General features: G+C 39.3%; 1 long non-coding RNA gene across 2 annotated transcripts; it reads left to right on the top strand.

The window, feature by feature from the left end:
- Window positions 1–660: 660 nt before the first annotated feature.
- On the top strand, window positions 661–21,106 carry LOC113012515 (uncharacterized). Of its 2 annotated transcripts, none has more exons than XR_003270712.1 (4): window positions 661–960; window positions 10,630–10,700; window positions 10,850–10,956; window positions 20,662–21,106. It is a non-coding gene; the product is annotated as an uncharacterized LOC113012515 (long non-coding RNA). The 2 variants fall into 2 exon arrangements; XR_003270713.1 differs by lacking the exon at window positions 20,662–21,106 and adding an exon at window positions 17,973–18,256.
- The last annotated feature ends 1,202 nt before the right edge of the window (window positions 21,107–22,308 follow it).

Here is a 22,308-nt window from a genome sequence, read left to right as displayed (position 1 = left end):
TTATTTTCTCATCACAAATGTGGATGAGTATTTTCCATCGTAGGACCAATGCTCCAGTGTGTATACACACAGAGGAAACTCCAGCTGTGATTTGGTTTTATGCTACCTTGAACAGTGGGCTGTTTATTTTTTCTCAGGACTTCCAGCTCAAAGTAGAACTTTCAAGGATATTTTAATAGTCGAGGATGCGGTTCATGCTCTTAAACTATAAAAACAATGGATTCAAAGCATTCAAAAATCAAAGATTAGCAAATAAATTATACCCTACACTAAGTTACAAATAGCACAAAAAGAGCATGCCCATTGTCGCAAATGTGAAATTTAGTCTCTCACAAAATAATTAGACCATTTTGCATTTCATGATGGCTTCTTTCAGATCCCCCACAGGGTGCACATCGGCAGATTAATCCATGTATTCGGGTTTTATGCTAGATGCCATTCCTGACACAACCCTCCCAGGGATTTGTGTCTATTTTTTGAGTCAGGGATATTTCACGTGTTAGCGAAATCTGGTAACCAATGCAAAAATAAATATTATAAAATATTTGGAAACTGGCCTTTTCCCTTTATGGATTGATGTAGGATTTCAGCTGCTCAGCTAGCTATCTGGTCAGCTGCTCATCTTAGCTAGCTAGCTAGCTAGCTATTATCAAGAATATTTTTGGTTTTACAGTTTTTGAAATATGTTGTCAGTGGGTTATGGATCCATGTCAGTTTAGCAATAAGAATCACGGTGACTTAAAAAAGATTCAGCTATGAATTTTTAAGAGAAGGAAGCAGCAGGGAGAATTTCATGGATCCAGGAGTTAACGTGGGTCACAACTGCTTTCCTGCATATTTCAAGATGTCAGTGGGACAGTTTGCCCTGTTGTTGGCAGAGATGGCACCACATCTGAGGAAGCAGAGAAATACTTTTAGAGAGCCCACTGATCCGGAGTAGCTTCTAGCTACGTGTCTAAGGTAAAACATTTTTTTTCTATTTACTATTTCCTATCCTTGTGTATTCAGTGTGTTTTGCGCTACACTGTTGCCAAATGCAGCGGTCTGATTGGTCAGAGCTGTTCATTTGAATGTGAAAAATTGAGCATGATTCGGTAAAAATAAAAGCTCCAAAGTCATCCTGTGAAGTTTTCATGTTTGGTGAGATTTTATTTTTCACTGTATGATAGCTTTCACTGCGGATGTATCTGATAAGTTGACTTGCAGTGTTGCCAACTTAGCGACTTTGTCGCTATATTTAGCGAGTTTTCAGACCCCTAAAAAAAGACGTGAAAGCGCGTATCGCTTTTACTCTCAACAAGCAGCGGGTGCTGTAACGCAGTCAGTTCTTCTTTTACTCTTATGCTGTTTTGTGGATCACAAGGTTTAAAACTACTTATAAACACACACACAAAGTAACTCCACCAGAGTGCCTATTTCGGGTCACTTTTGCCGGTCCAAGCCCGGGTAAAGGAGCAGGGTTGGAATTGTGACATTAAAAAAACAATAATTGCTAAAAGAAATTTAATTTGTAGTTCTAAATAAACTCTAAATGCATTTAGGACGTTTTTTACTCCCTTTATGTCTCTTCCACGATGTTATTTCTCTCTCCAACAACATAGGTTACAATTAGATTAGCATGACCAATTATGCAAATTAGGCGATGACGTCATTTAGCGACTTCTAGCGACTTTTAGGACAACCAATAGCGATTTTCCTTACTGAGGAGTTGGCAACACTGTTGACTTGGCCATTAAGTGTTGCTGGCTAGTCAGCACCAAGAAATATTTGTAGCTTGAATTAATTATTTTCATTTTATTAATGTCCAGTTGTGAGCCATCTCCCTCTATCTCAGTGCCTGCACATTTGAAATTAGCAAGGTAAACATGGAAAATATGCCTGTATAGTATTATTAAAAATGCTCTGACTCTAAAATTTTCCAAATGTGCTATGTTGTTGTTTTCAACTATCATTATACTAATTGGACTTTGATGCTAATATCTTTAAAGGTTCATGTAGTTCAGATGATCAAGTCCGTTAAAATATTAGTGACGTAAAAATAGTTATACTGGGTAACAGTGTTTCATGGCATCTTTTTATGTTTCTTTTTACTTTCTAAGGTTTTGATGAATTAAATGTAACATCTTTGAGAATATTTAGTAGAAACTGTTCTGATTTCTATTGGGTTCTGGTGGAAAATGTGGTTGCCAAGAAAATATGCAAATACGGTTGGGTGGCAGTAGTTTGGCTTCACAGTTAATACAGCTTTCAAATAGACAAGTATTTGTTTATCAAAAGAGAGATTTGGATTCATTTAACTGTTTTGTTTACCCCTGGGGCATCGAGACTTGCTGACATAAACTACTAGATAGGCGATTTAGCACTGAGCTATTTTTTTTGTTCTTTTTTAAAGCTTTTAAAATTTGTTTGGTAAGTTATTTTTTCAATATTTTCTGCATTTGTTTAAAACGTTAATATGCCAGCCTTTTCCTGTGTCTATAATTAAGGTTGTCATATTAAGTTTTAAACATTAAACACACATAATCAATGGCAACTTGATTAGCTATGTAAGCAAATATCTAATTAACTATACAAATGGCAACAGCTCAATACATTTAGGCATTCAGACATAGTCAAGACAAAGTTCAAACTAAGCATCAGAACAGGGAAGGTGATTTAAATGAATTTGAATGTGGCATGGCTGTTGGTGCCAGACGTCTGTTTAGAGATAAATAAACTAACATAGACATAGTTAACTACACCTGTTCAACTGCTTGCTAATGCAAATATCTAATTTGCCAACCATATGGCAACAGCTCAGTGCATTTAGGCATTTTGAAATGATCAAGACAACCTGCTCAAGTTCAAACTTCAGCATCAGAATGGGGAAGAAATGTGTATGGCTATTGAATGAAATGTGGTATGGCTAATCTAGGTTATGGTTGATCTCAGTATTTCCCAAGCTGCTGATCTACTTGTATTTTCACGCATAACACTCCCTAGGGTTTACAGAAAAGGGTCTGAAAAAGAGAAAATGGCACCAGTAACCCAAATAACTTATACTTTCAGCTGAAGTATGCAAAAGAGCTCCTCTGAATCCACAACATGTCAAACCTTGAAGCAGACGGGCTACAGCAGCAGAAGCCAACAACAGGTGCCACTCTTTTCAGCTAAGAACAGAAATGTGAAGCTACAGTTTGCATGGGCTCACAATAGAAGATTGGAAAAACATCGTCTGATCTAATCACTGTTGATTTCTGCTGCGTCATTCAAATGGTAGGGTCAGAATTTGGTGTAAAACACATGAAAGCATCGATGATTCTTGCCTTGTTCAGGCTGCTAGTCATCTAATGGTGTGGGTGATATTTTCTTTGCACGTTATGGACCCCTTCATACCAACTGGGCATTGTTAAAACCCCACAGCATATGTGAATACTGTTTCTTACCATGTCAAAGGTAGGCCAACCTGGTTCTAGCCAGGTGTGACTGTTGAAGTGACTGGTGAGACTACATTTAGAGTCTTTGTGTTGATAAGCTGGAGCTTTTACAGTACTCAGTCTGCACTGGGAGGTTTGCCAGTGTGCTCATCTAACAGTTGGCCCTGTGGATTTTGATTATTGGAGACAATTAAAAAAAATCTTATAATAAAGAAATCAAAAAACATAGAAACAATAAATAAATAAACAAACAAACAGTATAACAAAAACTGAAAACTCCAAACTGATTTAGAATTACTTTTAATATTAGAAATTAAAAGAAAATGGTAAGAATATGAATATAGTGTAGCATTATTCAGATCAAAGACCTAGAACATGCATGTGATTTATAAATAATAATAATAATTATAATGAAAGCACAACACAAAGCCATGACAAATATTATACATTTTTTTATAATATTATTATATAATATTTGCCCACCCCAAAAGGACTATTGTGCTCCAAATTGTGCCAAGTCTTTAAATGCCCCCATATAAATCGAAAAGTGGAAGCCACAAACAAGCAAGGCAAGTCTCAGCACTCTGTTCTACAGAGGTCTCACATAGGGCACATAACACTACAGTGTTTCTCATGCACAAATGTTTTTATTCACTGATCTCTCCCCAAAACTTACTTTCTATCACAAACCTGTGTTTTATTATATAACTTACTTTGAATGCACTATATCAGCTTACGCAAGCTTGATGAGACTGTAGATTTGCATGGTAGCAGATACTAACATATAACATATATTCATTGTTAATTAAGGATATTTATACATGCAAAGCACTTAACTATTATAAAAATTTTTTTTTAACAAAAGCAGCATTTTTGTTCTTGTAGCTGTTATAGCTACTCATAGTGATAACACATTTATTGTTTATTAATATATGTTTAGATTACACAATTCTGAAAAGTCTTAAATTTTGTTCCAGCAGGCATTTTAATGAAATCAACTGCAGAACAGAGACGGCTGACATTGATAATGAACACCATGTATTCTCAGCATGTAATAAGATTAGGTACATATCTTTGTTTTTCTTTCTTCCAACAACAGATTGGAACCATATTTTGTTTGCACTCTATAGTAAAATTGATATTTCCAGTTTAGAACTGAAGCAGGACTGCAAAATGTATAGTGAGTGAGTCGATTTTCCAAAAACACCTTTCTGGAATAAACCACAGAAACAATAGGCATCAACAACTGAATTTTACTGTTAGATGGCACAAATCTGGCTTGATCAATTTATAATGACCAAAATATCCACAAATGGCTGTAAAAAGTCAGTTCACAAAAAGCTTACACATTTAATAGACTTGTCTAATTGTACACAAGTCTGTTAAACTGATAAAATAAATGCAGCAGTGATACAAAGTGTCCACTAGAGAGCACCATTTAAATCGAATTGAACTGCACCCTTGTTGTTGTTGTTTTTTCTCACAGTCATAGTTGTAGAAACGTAACATATTTTTGTACCGTGCATTCACATATTATTATGCTTTGATTCAAATAAAAAGTTTGGCAATATGAAGTTGATATGAGTTATGCAATAGTTCTTTAAAAAGTGACGGTATACAAGTAATAACTTCAAAATCACATCTTGTTCTTTTTCATCCATTCATTGCTGCCTATACAGTATAAAGGATGGTCATAAAAGTACTCAATATTGAGCAGTAAATTCAGATTTTAAATGCTTACATCATTTTGCAACATCACTGAGAGATTGTATAAGTAACGCAGAACAGTGTATCACGGCATAGAGTGCACTATATAGCAGATACATTTACACTGAATCCGGGAACTCATAAACCGAGAGACAGTAAATGTAAAACACTACAGGCAACTGATGTGTGACCTGGCATGTGGGGTACTGTGCATCAAATCCAGCATTTTTAAAAGTCAAGCTATAAGCAAGAGGAGCTGCTGTACCACACGGATATATACTGAGAATGCTGTCTCCTAAATATCCTCCACAGCAGTTTCACTCAGAGCTTCAGCGATTATCAGGCCCACCTACACTGAAGTAAATGTTGATAATGCAATTTGTTATCGACCTCCTTTATTTATTCCTGTATTAGGCAGAAAATATGAATCAGTTCAGTTAAATACTGTCCATGACGATGTTTAAAACTAATTATACGTAATGTTATTGTTCAGAGTGGAAGGTGGGAAATCCTTCAAAAATACATGCATGTGTACGGGAAGATTACTTGTTTTAATTGTGCTATTTTTCCACAATTATTTTTTTTGTTAATATATTTTATTAGAATTATGGTTGTAAAATCTTTTATATCCTTTTGCTTTTACTATTTGTCTCTTTGGCAACCTTTGAATTAGTTTCACTATGATAAACATATTATATAAATAAGATACGAATCACTAACTGACAAAGTGTATTAATTTAATCTGAGTATGTGGACACGTGTGTGCAACACAAATTGGTGACAGCACAAAGTCACAAGCATGCCTTTTATGCATATGCTAGCTGCTCTTTTTGTGCCCTTTATTCTCAACTATTTCTTCCCTTCATAAGGTCATAATTGTGTGTTTATATTTGAATTACATGTAAAAGAGCATCCATGGTCTCTATTCATGTCCACATATTCATATCCCATTATAAAAGGTTTATTTTTATTCTGTTTTAGTTGTCAAGCACATATGTTATATAGGCCACAGTAATCTAAACTATATTCCAAGCATCCTACATTGTCACTCCTGTAAGTGTGCCACAGCGTCTACACTAGGGCAAAACCCCTGAGCCCCCAAAGAGCAGAGCTTTGTGTGATTCAGGCGGCGGTTGCTCCTCTTGCTCTCTGAACTCTGGTGCTTCACCTTCAACTACAGTCTAACCGGAGTGGGAGGGAGGAGGGGGAGGAAGGAATAAGGAAAATGGGGGAGGAGATAATGGGGGCGGCGGTTATGCCACATTAAAAGTGGAAGTTCATTCTCTGATAAACACATAGCTACACATCCCACTGGACCCACTGTCTGAGATGGCAGCCAGTACTAAATGTGAGGTTGTCTGAGCTACAGCACTACAAGGAGAGAAACCACATGGAATTCATGTTTTGTCCCTAGGTTGTTCGTTTGAGAACGTTAGAGGATTTTAATGTGCCTCTCTGTACCTCACAGTTTCCATTCAGGGGGCTCTCCAGACGCACTGCAGCTCTTCACAGAAGACATGCATAATCATGGCAGAAGGGAGGGGATGAAACAAAGGAGAGATGTGTAAAGCATCATATACATACGGCTCTTTATATTGTACCCCTTTTAGGTATTCTTATGGGTGTTTTGGTTTTAGGTTTGATTTTTAGTGTTGTTACACACAAAGGAAACAGCCGCAACTCAGTACTTCAAAGGGGCCCTTGCAATCCCACATAGACAGACCACATTTCAATGGAGCATGCTGTGCTGTGCTTTGCTGCACGGTGCTACAGACAGACAAGCGCTGTTACGGAGAAGAGCAGACCGTGGCTTCTCATTAAAAGCACTACTGTTTCCTCCGCAGATTACATTGCTATGGGAAAACTACACAGGGAAGACACCCTTGCCACATCTACAGCTGAAAGATGCAATGTTACATGATTGGAACTGTCAAATAAAGCATACAGTTGGTGGAGTCTCAAAACAAGTGTTCAAAAAAAATGACAAAACATTTTTAATGGAAATGATTGACAGGTTGTTTACAAAGAAATGTGAGTTTTCTTGATGTTTAGAAATGTCTAGCTTTTGTATGAGGGCTGCCTACTTCAGCCTTGTTGTTGTTGTTGTGCTTTACAACTGGTCAAGGCCTCTGAACAAATCCTGTTGCTTAAAAGGTGAGAAAAGTGATGTATGCAGTAGTTACACACATGTTCAGAATTAGCATCGCAAGATTGTATGATAACAAAAAAGAAAAGAAAAAAAGAAAACATGAATTGAATGAGTCTAATTTTACAACATTTTGTGGTAAATTTTTGTTACCACATTTTTATTTAAAATAGTACTTATTAGAGGTAATATTGTAGTGAATGTGAGGCTTTTAAAATTAGATAGTTCTGTCTCAGCCTAGTTTTTCTTGTTTTAGGTCCTAGGCACGAGCAATCTCCCAATTTGATATTGTGGAAATTCTTAATTTCTGGATCGATCTGCTTTTTGTAGGACAGAATGCTTATTAATTAGAAATTAAGTAACAGCACTGCCCAAACCTTCCTACTTGACTTAGATTAAGTAAAATGGAGACTTATTAATAATAGAAATTAGTACAATGCACTGAAACAAGCACTATTAGAATTAATCAGAACCAGTGCAGCCTCATTGTAGACACAAGTTAAACGACACAAAATAAAGACATAATGTCTATATAATAAGATTTTGGCCCATTATATGACCAAGACCAGCTTCACCGAATCTCCATGTCAATGGAAAAATCCAAAGTGATAGAATCCAAATAACTCAGCAATGGGTCATAAAAACACAAGAGAAGTGTAGAAACTTTTCTTCCACCACCGAAAAACTTTTTTTTTTTTTTGCCATACATTGGTCAAAAGTTTAAGTTTAAAATTTTAGATCCCAATTAATCCGATTTCAGTGGCATCAAAAAGCTTATACAGCGAGGACAACAGATATACGGACATACACACAAAGACACAAAGGGTTGCTAGGGGAAGTGGAAACAGCTGGGGAATGAGACACAGGTGAACTGAATCTAGGGAAGACACAGGAGACAGCTGTTAAATAAATAAAACAGGAAGTAAATTTATATAGCTTTATTTGATTCATTTCTTTTTAGATTGCTGAGAACCTACATTATGAAAGAATTAGCAAAAATCACACTTGCATTCATCGGCTCCAAATAGGCATGAAAATGAAGCGCTGGCCTGGCTTAACTGAGTTTTGGGAGCAGTACCCAGCTCTGTGATGTAGGTTAATGACTAAATAGGGATGTGATTCAGTCTTAGAGTTAGCAGCAAAAAACATGCTGCTGTCTTGAGCTGTGAGTCAATTATAGTGCTGAACAACCTGGATCAGAGAAAAAGAGAGCAATTTTCACATGCTTATTCAACTTCTTTTTATTCTCTAAAACAAGGATATACCATTTGTGATTAGACCTACCAAGCTGGAACTCTCAGTACTTTTACTTGTAACAACGTATTTATAAATTGTGGTTTTTGTGCATTTGCTGTTTAGTTCAGACACCCTACTTGTTTAAGGCTGGGTGTGTAACACTCTGAAGCTTGAGCAAGTTTTCAGTTAGCTTACATTTATTCATCAAGGCAAAACATTATGAAAAAGGACTTAATTCCCTAAAATGAAATGAGCAGAGTGTCTGAAGTAATTTCACACAAGCCGAATGAAACACTGTGTAGATGGGAGGTGTGGTTAAAGTAGTCAGCGCATAACCTGTAGGTGTGATATAAAGGGAAGTAGATCTCCCCTGTTTGTGTATTATTCACTTATGTTGATGCTGAAAGTCCATGTTGTCACAGAAAGTGACGTGGGAAAGGGTGACGAAACAAATCAACAAAAACCGATTGGAGAACCAACTTTGGTGATTTGCAGTGACCTTTACCTCTAAGCGTAGCAAAGTGAGATTCCAGCACTGTAGAGGTAAAGGGGTCCAGTTTTCTTTTACTTGAGATTGTCACCTGTAACAACTCTAACACAGCAGTATGAATTAATGAAAGGGGATCTGTCTCCGGTGCTTTTTCTTTCATCCGTAATCCCTTTATTGATTCAAAAGTCAGAGACAACTAAAGTTTTCTGTCCCATATTTGAGGTAATTTTAAAGTTGTTTCTATCATTTCTACTTTGATAACAAATGTTTAATACATTTTTTGTTGTCGTTCTTGCTAAAGGTATCACTAGGTATCATTGTTGCAGTATGTGGGGTTAATTAGGACCACACATTAGAAAGGAGTAATCTGCTAACGTTTGGTAAAGTTGTCAGTTATTATGTTTCTCCTTTAATGCTGAGAGGAGGCGAGTTCCTCTTCTGGGTGTTTTAAATTGAGAAACTACTACTGCTAACTCCTGAGTCAAGAACTTAAACTCTGTCTGGTGCTGTGTGATAGAGCTCTGTAGCAGTCAGTACTGATTATAAAGCTGCTCCTATAGTCTGGAAACATAAGCATCAAACTAGCTGAGATGTGAAACACAGATTTTGAACTTTCAGGACAAAAAAAGTAGTAAACACAGATTAGGAAGTTAAATCCAGGAAAGCTTTGGGTCCTAGTAGCCATATGCACAGACAATAATACAATCACGAGCTCAGCAAATTTTTTAGTGGCAATTCAGATTGTGGAGTGTGTGATTCTTCCTCAGAAGATGGTCAAGCTGCCCACTGCATAAAGAGTTTCATGCCACAGTTTTCATGCTGCTGAGTAACAAATCTGAGATTGTACTTATGATGAAGTAGCCTGCATATAAATAAAGCCATTTTATCTGACATATGCTACGTTAAACATTTTTTGTACCACTCTAGGGAAGATATCACACTGAGGATGGCAAGAGTATGTAATATAGCAAGGGGTTCTTTGGAAAGTGCAGACATACATTAGTGGAGCCAGGGGGGTGCGCTTTCATTTCCTGGTTTTAATGGAGAGAGCCTCTAGGTCCACACATGGGTCAAAATGAGAGTTCATTTCTTGTTTTGTTTTTTATGCAGCTTTGGAGCCCCGGGCCCAGAAAGTATGGACTAAAATGCTTATTTTTTACAAAGCAAATTCTTAGTTAAGTTGGCAATTATTGGCAATTATTGGTGATACTAATGATTAAAGATGAAAACAGTGGTTCAAATACCTATTGTGTCACAGTACTCGTTCCTGTTACTGTAAATGTCTAGTCAAAACACAGTCTAGTGAAAGCTGTAGTGCTTAAAGATCTTTCAGTTGTTGTTTATAATCCATTCATGCATTTATTGCTATTCAACACCCCTTAAAAAAGGTTATGAACTAAACTCTGGCTTTGGAGAACTGTTACAAACAATTTGAAATACATACTTTTAAATTTCATAGTAAATTCTTGGATCAATTTTGGTGTTTTTTTCCATCGATGCATTGTCATATGATGTGGCTTAACATATTTTAAAAAAAATCTTTCTCTACCACTTAATAATTAACTTTAGTTAAGCGTGGGCTGTCAGTATGCAATCAGGCTACTAATTGTGATTTTTCTCTCTGCTTTCACAAGTGAGCGAGGAAGGGTTTGGCTAAACCTCATGAAAACCTGGCAGTCGAGGAACGCTGTGTTTAGCTCTTCAGGTGGGCATTTCTATATCCTAATGTCGTTTACATTATGATTGTGTGGTTTAACTGATTGACTGTAAAGGTGGTTGCATCTGTTTTTTCAAATCAAACTATAACGTAGAGTTGCACATGTTTCTCTCTCCTCTCGTCTGCTCTCTGTGCAGCCATGTTTGCATGTGTTTGTTTCGCCATGTGCTTGGGAAGTGGATTGGAGCAGAGGAGGGACGGGCAAAGGAAAATTACTTGAATGATGACACCGCCTTATGTTACTGTAAGTAAATGGTTCTTAACAGTCTCAAATAGGCTACTGGAGAAATCTCATGACAGTTACATTATCCAGGGCAACTTTATAGCCCGGGTGGCAGTCAAGTTCACAGGGGCATAAACTCACTGGTCACAATTTAGGCAGCTCACACTTATAAAAGCACATAGTTCTGAGATTCTTCATACTATTTCACTGGTCAGTTGTAAAGAAGAAATCAGCAGCTATTCGTAGTTTCAATGCAATTCCTCAGATTATCTGAAAGACAGTGCAATTTGGTAGTGTACACTGTCAAAGAATCACAGAAGTGGAACAACTGTAAACATGGTAATTGACCATGCCGTCCCCTAGCTGCTTTACCAAGTGTGTCCTCTGGATGGCAGTGTCAGGCTGCGCTAATAACTGTCAGCCCCAGCTCTCTCATTAGTGAGGTCTAGCAGGCCCCCTCCGACATGTCTCATAAATGTCAACACCAATACAGCGGGGGACAGTGGGCTTGGATGTAACAAACACAGACGCATGAAAGTCCACTCTGTCTGTCAAATCAATCACCGCGGCGAGCCACAAGCTACATGTTCACACCTCACGAGGAAACTACCTGCAAGTTGGCATTTGGTTGGTTTCAAGTGACAAAGAATAAATCCTTCCAGATTGTTAGGGATTATTTTTGATCTTGAAGGTAACATGGAATGTGTAATAAGCAGTACAGCACCTTTGTCATTTGTCTTATGAAAAAACTATTCATATGTATGGTATACGTTTTTGGCATGTCTTTTAAAGTTATTCTCACCTTGCTGTGGTCAGGAAGTCTCCATTCTCCTTCACTATACTCGCCAGTCCACCATCCCATCTCTTTCCTTCTCCTCTTTCTATTCTCTCCCCCTTTCTTCCCCATTATCAAGCCTCTTCTCACACTCTTTTCCATTCTCTTACAATCGGGCCACTGGAGCAGGTGGATTGGAGATAACTTGCGCTGTGCTTTGTTTTCACCCTGACACTGTCATTAATCATTGCCCAAGCCACACTTCAACATATAATAATAAGGACTGGCTACTGTGTGGGGGCTGCTGCCCAATTGCCTTTCATTGTGCGGATGCCAAATTGGAGGTGAACGGCCATAGCCAGACACTACTCCCCTGTCCCCTGACTGTCTCATCATTTAGGTATTTATCCATCTCAGCCCAGTCTGTGGAGCTTCTCCCTACCCTCCCAAGAGGCCCAAGATTGTTAGAGGGAGGATCAGATTTGTTGCTCAGGCTTTTTGGCTTTGATTCTGTGCCTATAAGTTAGGGATTAGAAGCAAATTTCCCACAGGGCAGTGCTGGATTTGCTGGTGTTTAACTGTTTAACCTGTCTTAGTCTTGTGTGGCAAAGGGGTGTGGGCGTTGGTGGGAGGGAGGACAAGGAAGCAGGGTTTAAAAAAGAGACTGGCCAACAGGCCCAGAGAGACCCAGGTGGGTTAAGCATTGATAAGTGAGGCTGACTTATCCATCACATTGCCAGTGGAGGTGGTATAGTCCAGCAGTGTATGTGTGAGACGATGAATGAGAAAGAAGTTTTTCACTTAGAACCCAGAGCTCTTGGGTATAATACTCGACATGTGATAATATGATGTAATAAGACTGTAGTACATGTGGATGGGCTGGTTTGGTGTCAGAGGGGTGAGAAGTTAAAAATGAAAAGGTCCGTGTTTTCAAGAAGCTTACGGATGGAGGCAGGCTGGTTCTTGGTTTTGGTCTAGGGTCAGGGTTTTGACTGTTGCCTCCCTTTGTGGGCTGCACTCTGAACACACAGAGGTGTCCCGTCAAACACAGTCCCCCTTAGAAGTGGATTCTAAGGGGGACGTTGGAGCATTTAGCACAAAAAGGCGTGCTCCTCGGGCCTCGCCATCTTTCCTTCTACAAACAAGGACTAAATCCTCAGGTGTACACGCAGAGAGAGTGCTGTGGACTTTGATCTCAACCCTCCGTTGCTTTGCTCAGTACACAGGTGTATTAATAAGTGCTGTTAGGCGTGCAAATATCAACAAAGGCTGTAAAGATTGCGTGGATATTGTTGCTAGTTTAATTAGTGTCGATCCTAATGGGTTCATTTTTGGGGGAATGAATCCAGACCTGCCGAAAAATTACTGTATACATTTTTGTTACAAAACACAAGGAGGTGTTAATACATCATTTACACTATCACCTCAGCTGTTTTGACACGCTGTTCACTGTTCTATGCTCACAAATGGTTGCACTTTGCACTCTGATTCTCTGTCTATACATATCTTGTGAAGTTTTACATCATTCGGACATGTAGACATTAAAGAGCTTCATGTCTCTTTTGGAGCTGTAGAAATATACTGCAAAACCGTATTGATCTTTAATTAAAGAAGCTCTTAACCTTGGCTGGGCAGAGGACCCCCAGGCCAGCAAGTTAATTAATGTACTAATAGTCATAATATTTGTGCTGTGCACGGGAGGTACATAAAAGATTATCTATTGTATGAGCAGTTTATCAGTCCAATGATGCTAGAGCCCCGTGCTGTGCATATATCAATGTTATGGGCAAAAATCTGCAGTACAGACAGAAGAAGAGGGAGAGTCGGTCTTTTAATATCTCCCTCGGTTCATCAGCAGTTTAGCAAGGCCTCGTTTTACCTCCTGGGATTCTTCTCTGATCGTAACCAGGCGGCATCGATGGGCCTTTACAAGCACTAATGCTTCGCTACCTTGACAACACACAGCAGCTATAAGCCCTTTAAAAGATCCACTTTTCTCCAGATGAGTCAGGGATCCCACTCCACCATTTACCCCACACTCCCAAGGAGGGTGTCTCATCCCTGGATCAAAACCTCATACTACTGACCTTTCAGTTGCTCCCACCAACCACAAGAACCCCTCATAAACAGCTTCCACTGAGGAAGGAAGAGAGGGAGGGAGGAAGATGAGAGGAATGTGTGCGTGGGGGCCCAGACACTGTGATATCACCCTTTATAGCTTTATTGATTTCCTCTCAGGATGCAACTATTAACATTGAGCTGCTACGGTAGCTGCTGCTGTGTTGTTCTCTGCAGGTAAGAACATTGGCTCACACCCCCGGCCTTGTGGACTGTATACGGGGGAGGTGGGGGAAACACAGGGGAGGCACATGCTTTTATAATTAAGGTCAGCTGGGATGCATTACAGCATTTGGAGGTGTTAAAATGGGCCCTCCTCAGAGAGTATGTTGGCATTGCCCATGCTCGTAAATTAGCCACGCTCCCCGCTGATGTTAGGAACAGGGGAACAGGAGATTGCTGAGGAGGGGATTAGGTAGATGACTAGATGTAGACATGAGGCTGGATTTGACTGTATTGGATTTTTATTTAACGTGATTCCCCCGCCCCCCAAAATCATTGATTTTATGTGTCTGTGAGAGAGCATGTTAAAACACTGAAGTCCACTGAGGTCTCGTTTTTGTACGCACCCTATTCAATTAATTATGTATAAGTTCTTGTTGTAATTTAGAAGATACTGAAATACCAAATCAATACTACACAATATGTGTTTTACACAATTTTCAAATGATATTTTTTTTCCTATATTTAATTGTATAATTAATTGTATAGCAGATAAAATTTTCTCTTAAAATACATAAAACATAGATTTAAAATATAATGAGTTGATCCTAGACATGGAGCTTGACTGATGCTTATCACTGTCACCCGTTCTCTCTCACTGTAGCTTTTCTCACACATTAACATCAGCAGCATAAATGTAATATTACACATTATTCTTGAGTCACCAAATGCAGACTAGCAGGCGTGTAAAGTGAAATAATGGGCAGGTACGCAAATGATGCTTCCACAGAATAAGCAGAGGTGGTGTGCGAGCTCTCTCTGGACCAACACCTTCTCCAATGAGGCACGGACAAAGCTAAGCAGAGGCCCCTCAGCCTCACAATGGAGACACTGTCAACAAGGGCAGGGTGGGGAGCGGGAACAAACAGACCACAAGAGTTTCACAAACAACCTGCCATAAGGTATTCAACAGGACAGGTCTGACTGGGACATCTAGCTCACACCCTGTGCCAAGGGTGAAGCAGGGGTCATATATCTTGTAGAGGGAAAAGCATGACAAGCAGACGTAGTGCGAGATGCGTAGAAAATACCAGGGCCTGGTTATGTGGCATCTTTGTGTAGCTGACACAAAGTCTGAAAGTCAGGTTATGCAATGTTTTATTATAGACTAGAAGGGAGAAAGAAAAAGAGCGCTTTCTTTTATGGTTTCTAACAAGGTGTTTTAAAGGTGATGTTTCATCCATATGTCATAAATTGTTATAAAGGATGTTTGGTTGTGGGCAAGCCATTTGTTTGCATAGCTCCTTAAATGAGATATATTTAAAGTTTTCTTCTGCTCTAAAATTTATTAGAAGACTAGAAGGCTCTCTGTGGCTGAAACCAACATGTCTATTAACCAGCATATCAATTATTTTCTTCATAATAAATCCATGAGTAAATATGAGAACGCAATGGCATATGTCTCCAGATTCCAAGTAACATCACAGCCCAGCATTAGAAAATCCACAGTTAAGAATAAATTGCAGATATTCATTTGAGAAGGTTCAGTATAGTATTTTTAATTTAAAAAGAATTAATCAACTAATCGATAGGAACATTTTTTTTAACGTCACAGTCGTTCTTGCCATTTGGGTTTTATATTGATTTCATTTTTTTAGTTGACAGTGCTGTCCAGCTTTGACAGCTTGTAGATACCCAGTCATCACTCCGACCCCCCCGAGACTAAACCAAGTGCCAAAAACGTGACAAAAACAGAGTAATCAGAGCCTGTGCCACTGACCATTGTTTGTTTGTTAACCAGTATACAAACCCAATGTGTGTAATTCTTTTCTGCAAAATTAAAGGAAATATCACAATCATGCTTAATGTTTTAAGAAAAAAATATTTATTTACATTATTCTGAAATATTAGATTGATCTTTGCTTTTGCTTCTTCCCATTGGTGCATACACGTTGTAATTTAATCTAGGACTTTGGTGTTTCCGCGATTGCGATGTTGCTGAAAATTCACCAGAAGAGTGATTATTGCGTAAAAATGGGAGCTAATTGGGAACTAAAAACAAAAACGGTTCAGTCATTTTACTCGATAACAGGATCGCTTGTCGTGTCCTTTCCTCGCCGCATTTGGTGAGACGCGGTGCATTTATGATGCTCAACGTATAAAACCAAAATGCACCCTTGTACTTTGACAAAATGGAATGAAAACTGTTGTACACTGCTGAACTGTCACGCAAAAAATATAGTAATGGCATCAACCTGCCAGCACTGTTCACAGGTGTTTTTTTTACACCAGTATTTATTTGACCATTATGTTAAATTGTCCCTATAAAGCCACTCTTGGCAGCACCATCCTCTGCATCTTTTTGTGAGCCACTTAAGTGTACCACTGGGGTTTAGTGTGTTCCATGGACCCATTATGGTCGCTTTAAACTGAATAAATAAGGGCAGTTTAGATAGGCTGCACCCTGTTTTGGGGGAAGTTGCTCTCAGATTTTGTGGGTTTTCATGTTTTTAGTGTTGCTATGAAGTTGAGAATTGTACCTTTAGGACCTGGATGTGCTTTGGTGAAGTATTTGCATGTCTTTGTGCAGTCTGAAGATGCTGATTATATCTGACGGGTCAGGTAAAGTTTTTATGTTAAGAATTCATCATGCATTTAATCTCAGCCACTCTTTGCTGCCAGGATTCTTGCTTATTTGTAATAAATATTGTACGAAACATCAGGTATTTGCATCTGTTCTACAACTCCATAAATGTATGTAACATACATGAAGAGTGGACCATGTGTTCGAGCTTGCCCCTTTCTGTGGACTGCAGTGGTGCCGACCACAGGCAAGCAGCTCTAACTCTGTGTAGACCACCTCTGTTCAAGACATCGGGTGCTAAGTGGCAGCAAAAATATCACAGCTGTGCGATCAAACATTCCACACGAGGAGAAAGAGTCCACTCCTAGCCAACGCTACAGTTCAGCAGAAACAGAAGACCAAAGCAGAGATATTCTCTCTGATGCTGATATTTCTACAGGTTAAAATCAGGACTTAAAGGACTTGGGGCCACCACCCAGAAAAGATCTGTATATCCTTTTAGATTTGGCATGACAGCGTTTTTGGATATACTGTTATTGGTATATCCAAGTTTCCCAAGTATTACTTTTCTGCTTACACAAAGAGACACATGGTTCTTCATTATGGCCTCTGGTCAAAGTGCTGCCTTTTATTTTCACTGAATTTCCAAGATGGGGCATTTTTCTGCAGCAATTTACACTCCTACAATTATAGCGCTCTGCGCAGATATGGTGTTAGCCCCTCCTCCTTGACCTCTGCCCTTTGCTAAGCAGTCGAAAGTGCGTTTCCTGATTAACGGCTGGCTGAGGTGCATGGCTCCAACTCCAGCACCTTGTGCTCCCACGCTGAGGTGACAGTCTCCTAGACTCTTTATGGAAATTGACTGCAAAACATACCCAATTAGACCTGCGTTATTTAGAACGACTCAGCTCTTCACCCCGAATAAAAGCAGGCCCAGATAAGACCTGTACACTCAGATACTGCAGCAAATTAATGTGAAGTTGGTGGCCTGCCAGTTAGCCAGTCCATCTAAAAATGGGGACATTAAAAGCATGAAGGCAAGTTTTTGTATAAGCAGTAAATTACTGCTGAACAGAGAACAGGATGATTAAAGTGTGGGGTTTCTGAATAACTTTCCACACAATTATAAATCCACTGTATTGCAAGTCAGGAAATATTCCTGCGAGGTTTGATTTGAGTAGCGGTAGCAACAGTTTCCTATCAGATGTTATTTAGAGATTTAAACATTTTTCGGGCTCTTGTTTTCAGCATAGTTCATTGGCAAAATTTTCCCAGGTTTAGTACCTTTCAGTCCAAATGTGTAACTGAGAATTAAGCATCTGTATAATGTCTTTTCACTCCACCAGCTAAAGATAGGGCTCTTAGCCTGATACGCTGTCTTAATTTTCCCTTTCTCAGGTCACTGCAGAGAGCAGCCGCATAAGAGTGAGGAGGAGGGTCCTTACTCTATGGGCAAGAATACACTGTGGAAGTTGCAAAGGGCAGAGTCTCTAGGAAATCTACTCTTTCTTTGAAAAAATGTCACAGGAGAGATAGGAGATTGGCACCACAAAGAGCCCAAAATAGCACTGGCTGCTACGCGTTGTCAGACAAGATTTAGGCTGAGACATTGACTTTTGTTCTGCAAAGTATTGGCCCCTGAAAGGGAGATGGGCGGTGTAAAAATTGTGATTTCTTCTCTTCCCCTACTTATGCGCAATACATTACCCTCCCGATAATGCACGCTGTTGGGACTAAGGTTTGTAACTTTACAATTATTTTTAAGTGAGTGGTATCTGTTGTTACAGAGGCAGTTTGTTTTTAATTAAATGTATAAGACCTGGTCTGGCAGATTAGAACTGCATCACAACCCTTCTGCTTTCCTGGACTCCAGTTTACCCTCATTCAACATTTGTCCCTACTGCCTTCCCCATGACAAAGCCTTTATACTTTTTATGCAGGTTTACCCCTTGGCCACATAATAGGATTATGAATAATTTCTACAAATTTTCCAAAAACAAATCACATGGCATGGCTTAGAGTTTGCTAATAATTTCACCATAGCTGATAGATCAAAGCAAGGCACTGGGACTGCAGAGCCAGGCAGAAGGTTGACCCTAGTCAGGCATTTTTAATGAAAGGGTTAATCTCCTCAGAGGTGACTATTCAGGAGCAAACAGTGTGACCAAATGAAGAATTCAGGTCTGGGATAAAAAGGAGAATAGTGGTCTTGAGGGTGCTGTTGGGTGACAGCGAGGAAGCCCTGAGGTAAAACTATGTGATGATGCATTTCAGTTCCCCGACTCATTGCTAAAATAAAGAGAAAGGTGGGGAAAAGGCAGTTTGAAAAGCCTGTGGCGTGTAGGCTCAAAGCTATTTTATGGATAAGCACAAATGAACTATTGTCTCGGAAACCCTGAGAAAAAAAACTCATGTAATTTGGACACAACAGCATGCAGGCGTTAACGTGCATAAACAAATACACTTTTCCAGTAGGACAGCTGCTCTTCTCCAAAGTACCTGATTGTACTTTCAGTCTTAGCTGTTTGGGATAAACTTTGTTGACAAGCACCTCTTGTACTACTGTAAGCACACATGCCCTCTTGTGAGTAATTAGACTTGAATACCTTCCAAAAAGGAAAGAGGGGAAAAAAAGAAGAAGAGAGATGCTTTTATAAATGTATAAGGCTTGGCTGGTTAAGGAGGTTTAGAAATCTCATCGTGACAGTGGCAAAACGGGTCTCTTAGTAATTAGGAACAAATTAAATTGCTTATCACTTACCGAGTTACTGTGCCAGCCATTTGGCTGCGTTCAGAGGGATTAATCAGAAGGCTATTGACATTACATTGTTCCACAATTATCTTTCATACGTTTTATGGTAATTGGGTATTTTTTCACAGAGGAATTAAGGTGCCTACGTAATTCCAGACAAAATGAACATACACAAACACAAACATTAATCAAATCCCCCAAAATAATTCAGCAACTACTGCTGATTATCACGTGAAAAATGAGTATATCAGACTTCTCTTTGAGAGAAACTGAAATGCCATATTAATAATTCATTTATATGGATGATGACGTATTTATATGGAGTTGTGCTTAAATTAATCAGCGAGAAAAGGAATGGGTTTATTCACTGTGTGAAGCTAATTTATTGCATCTTGCACTGCTTTAAAGGTATAAAAGTAATTTTTATCCAAGCTTTCTTCATAAGCTTGGCTGCACTGTTGCATCAAGCCTTGTTATTAGGATAAACCTAACCCACAAATTGTCATCAACCCAATAAATGGCTTTGTTCTGAATGCAATCAAAACTTCAGGCCCAAAACTCCTCCTCCATGCTCTTTTTCCAATACTTTCCAATACTTTTCTGGTTCCTACATGTGAAAATTACATGTCATTGTCGTAATGGCCCTAGGGGGTTGATAAAAGAAGACTTTGCCTAATGCTTCCATAAATGTGTTAGGCAAAGTCCAGCAGGATGTAATTGCATCTAATATATTTACAGAGGATTGATTTCCCTCCCACCATCCACCTACAAGGCGGCAGCAAGCTGCGTTCAGGTCACTCTGGATGGGTTCCGTGTCCACTCTGTTCTCTTTACGCTAAGCAACAAGGCCAGGCTGCAGAGACCATGAAAAGTATTGGAGTGCAGCTTAATGAGGTAATTAGTCAAAGGCCATGACGATCCTGGGAGGCTAATACCTGTGACCTCTTGATCCTGGATTCCTGACACACATCTCTGGAGACTGTACAGGAAAGACTGCTGCAAAATCCAAATACTGTCTCCTTGGCCAGACAGTTTTTAACAGCGAACGTGTGATATTGCATATAATGCAAGTAGACTTGGAACTGAAGCTCAGCCAGCCCCCTGTTTCTCTTTCTTTAATTACTGCCACAGTGTAGCAATGGGCATGCCCCCTTTTATTCCCCGAAGAAAAATAAACCTCACCAAACTTAAACTACTTAACCTGTTTACTTTAAGAACCAAGTTGTGGAGAACTGACAAAGGCAGTGAAAAAGCACAAGAAAGGAAAAAGGATGAAGAACACAAAGCAGGTTGATATTTTTTCCCTTTCCTATCCCGTTCTTTTCTTTTTATCAGGTTACGTGACTGGAGGCTTCATTAATCACCACCTCGACAGCCTCTGCCAAGGGGAACTAACTGCATTTGGCCCAATTAGGCGCTGTAGAGACAATAGGAACAGCACAAGTTGTGCCTCTATGCCAGGAGCCAAGCGTTGCCTCCCTGTCATTACCTCCAGAAAGGGAAAAATTAACCCCTACCAGCTTCCCCGCTTTCCTCCATTGATCCAAGGCTTTTGTGGTGTCCCTGGAGCGTGGCAGACAATTACAGATATTATTACATCTGCATTGATTCTTTTAAAGAGAGCAGAGTGTCTCCAAGCAATTAAAAAAATTACACTTCGGAAGTGGGCCAATTAAAATGCCCCCAGCCCTAGAGGGTGGTGGTGGTGTCGGCGGGAGTGGAGGCACAGACCTGACTGTCAGAATGTTGCAGGATTTTTTATTTTTTTATTTCTTGAAAAAACGTGGGCAAATTTACATACTTGACTGCTTGTGCAGTCATACAAGCCTATAGCACATTCATGCAACCTGCTCTTGGACAAGGCAAGAGGAGGTCTGCAGCTACCTACAAATAATAAATGACTTTTCAAAGCAATATAGCAAAAATTGTAGTTGATTTACTTTAAACAAGTCTGTTTTTATTATCTGTATTTAGGTTCCTAACACTTGTTAAGATGATATCAGGTTTACATTTTGAAAGTGCAGATGATTTATAGCCCAAACAGAAAACATATCCCTCCACTTTTACTTTCAAACAAAACCACACTGCTCAACATGTGCAAGCTGTTTACATCATTGTACAGATGTCGCTCTGTTAGGCATATGTCCAGTGACTGATTAATTATTTCAGCAATATGTATGAATGTACTAACACAACCATCTCGTAAACAAGCATCTGAAGTCTGATTCGCGTTCTCACTAGCACGGTCCCGCCTGTACGTCGGCCTTTCGCTTTCTTTTCTCTCCCCCATTCTCTCACAAACATGGTTCCTCTTTTCCATCTTTCACTTGGTCCTTGGTGTTGAGTTTCCCTGTGGAGCGAAGTTGGCCCTTACCTTAGCCATCTGACCAGATTTCCTGAAACCACAAAGAAATGGACGGTGCTAATTGGAGTTGCGGGTAGACAGATGATAGACGACTGGCTGTGATGAGATAAGGAATCAGTGCGATGTAAATAAAGCCTTCCCATTGTTTTCTTCCCCTGCAGTTATGGCTAAGTATAGACTTACTGTGCGTTATTGCTACACACACATTTGCACACACCTTCCTGGTGGTTTTTTTTTGGGTTGAGCAGGTGGGCTCTGGGATTATTCCGACCAGCTTTTTAGAAGGTAAACAATGTCTCCAAATAACAAAAGAAAAGCTATCTTTATAGAGACACCCAGGCACTTTGAAACCAAAAAAGAGAGTGTACAGTTTAAATAAACATCATTTGGTGCATAAAGAAAAGGGACAATGAAACTCTGAGCTGCAGTCGTTTTATCACACGGTACACTGCATGTGTTTGAAGTGGAAAAATCACAGTTTCTTTAATCCATGGAGCATTCAAATAATTTTTTTTGCCTCTCGGATTAAAAACAGTAACAATAGCAGGCAGTTAAAAACAAACAGCTCCAAACAAATGGTGACAAGGCTGAGGCGCTTGGCTTACGGGTAAGCTCTC

This window comes from Astatotilapia calliptera, chromosome 19 (genome assembly GCF_900246225.1).
Source record: "Astatotilapia calliptera chromosome 19, fAstCal1.2, whole genome shotgun sequence".
NCBI lineage: Eukaryota > Metazoa > Chordata > Actinopteri > Cichliformes > Cichlidae > Astatotilapia > Astatotilapia calliptera.
This window is presented reverse-complemented; position numbering and strand designations above follow the sequence as displayed.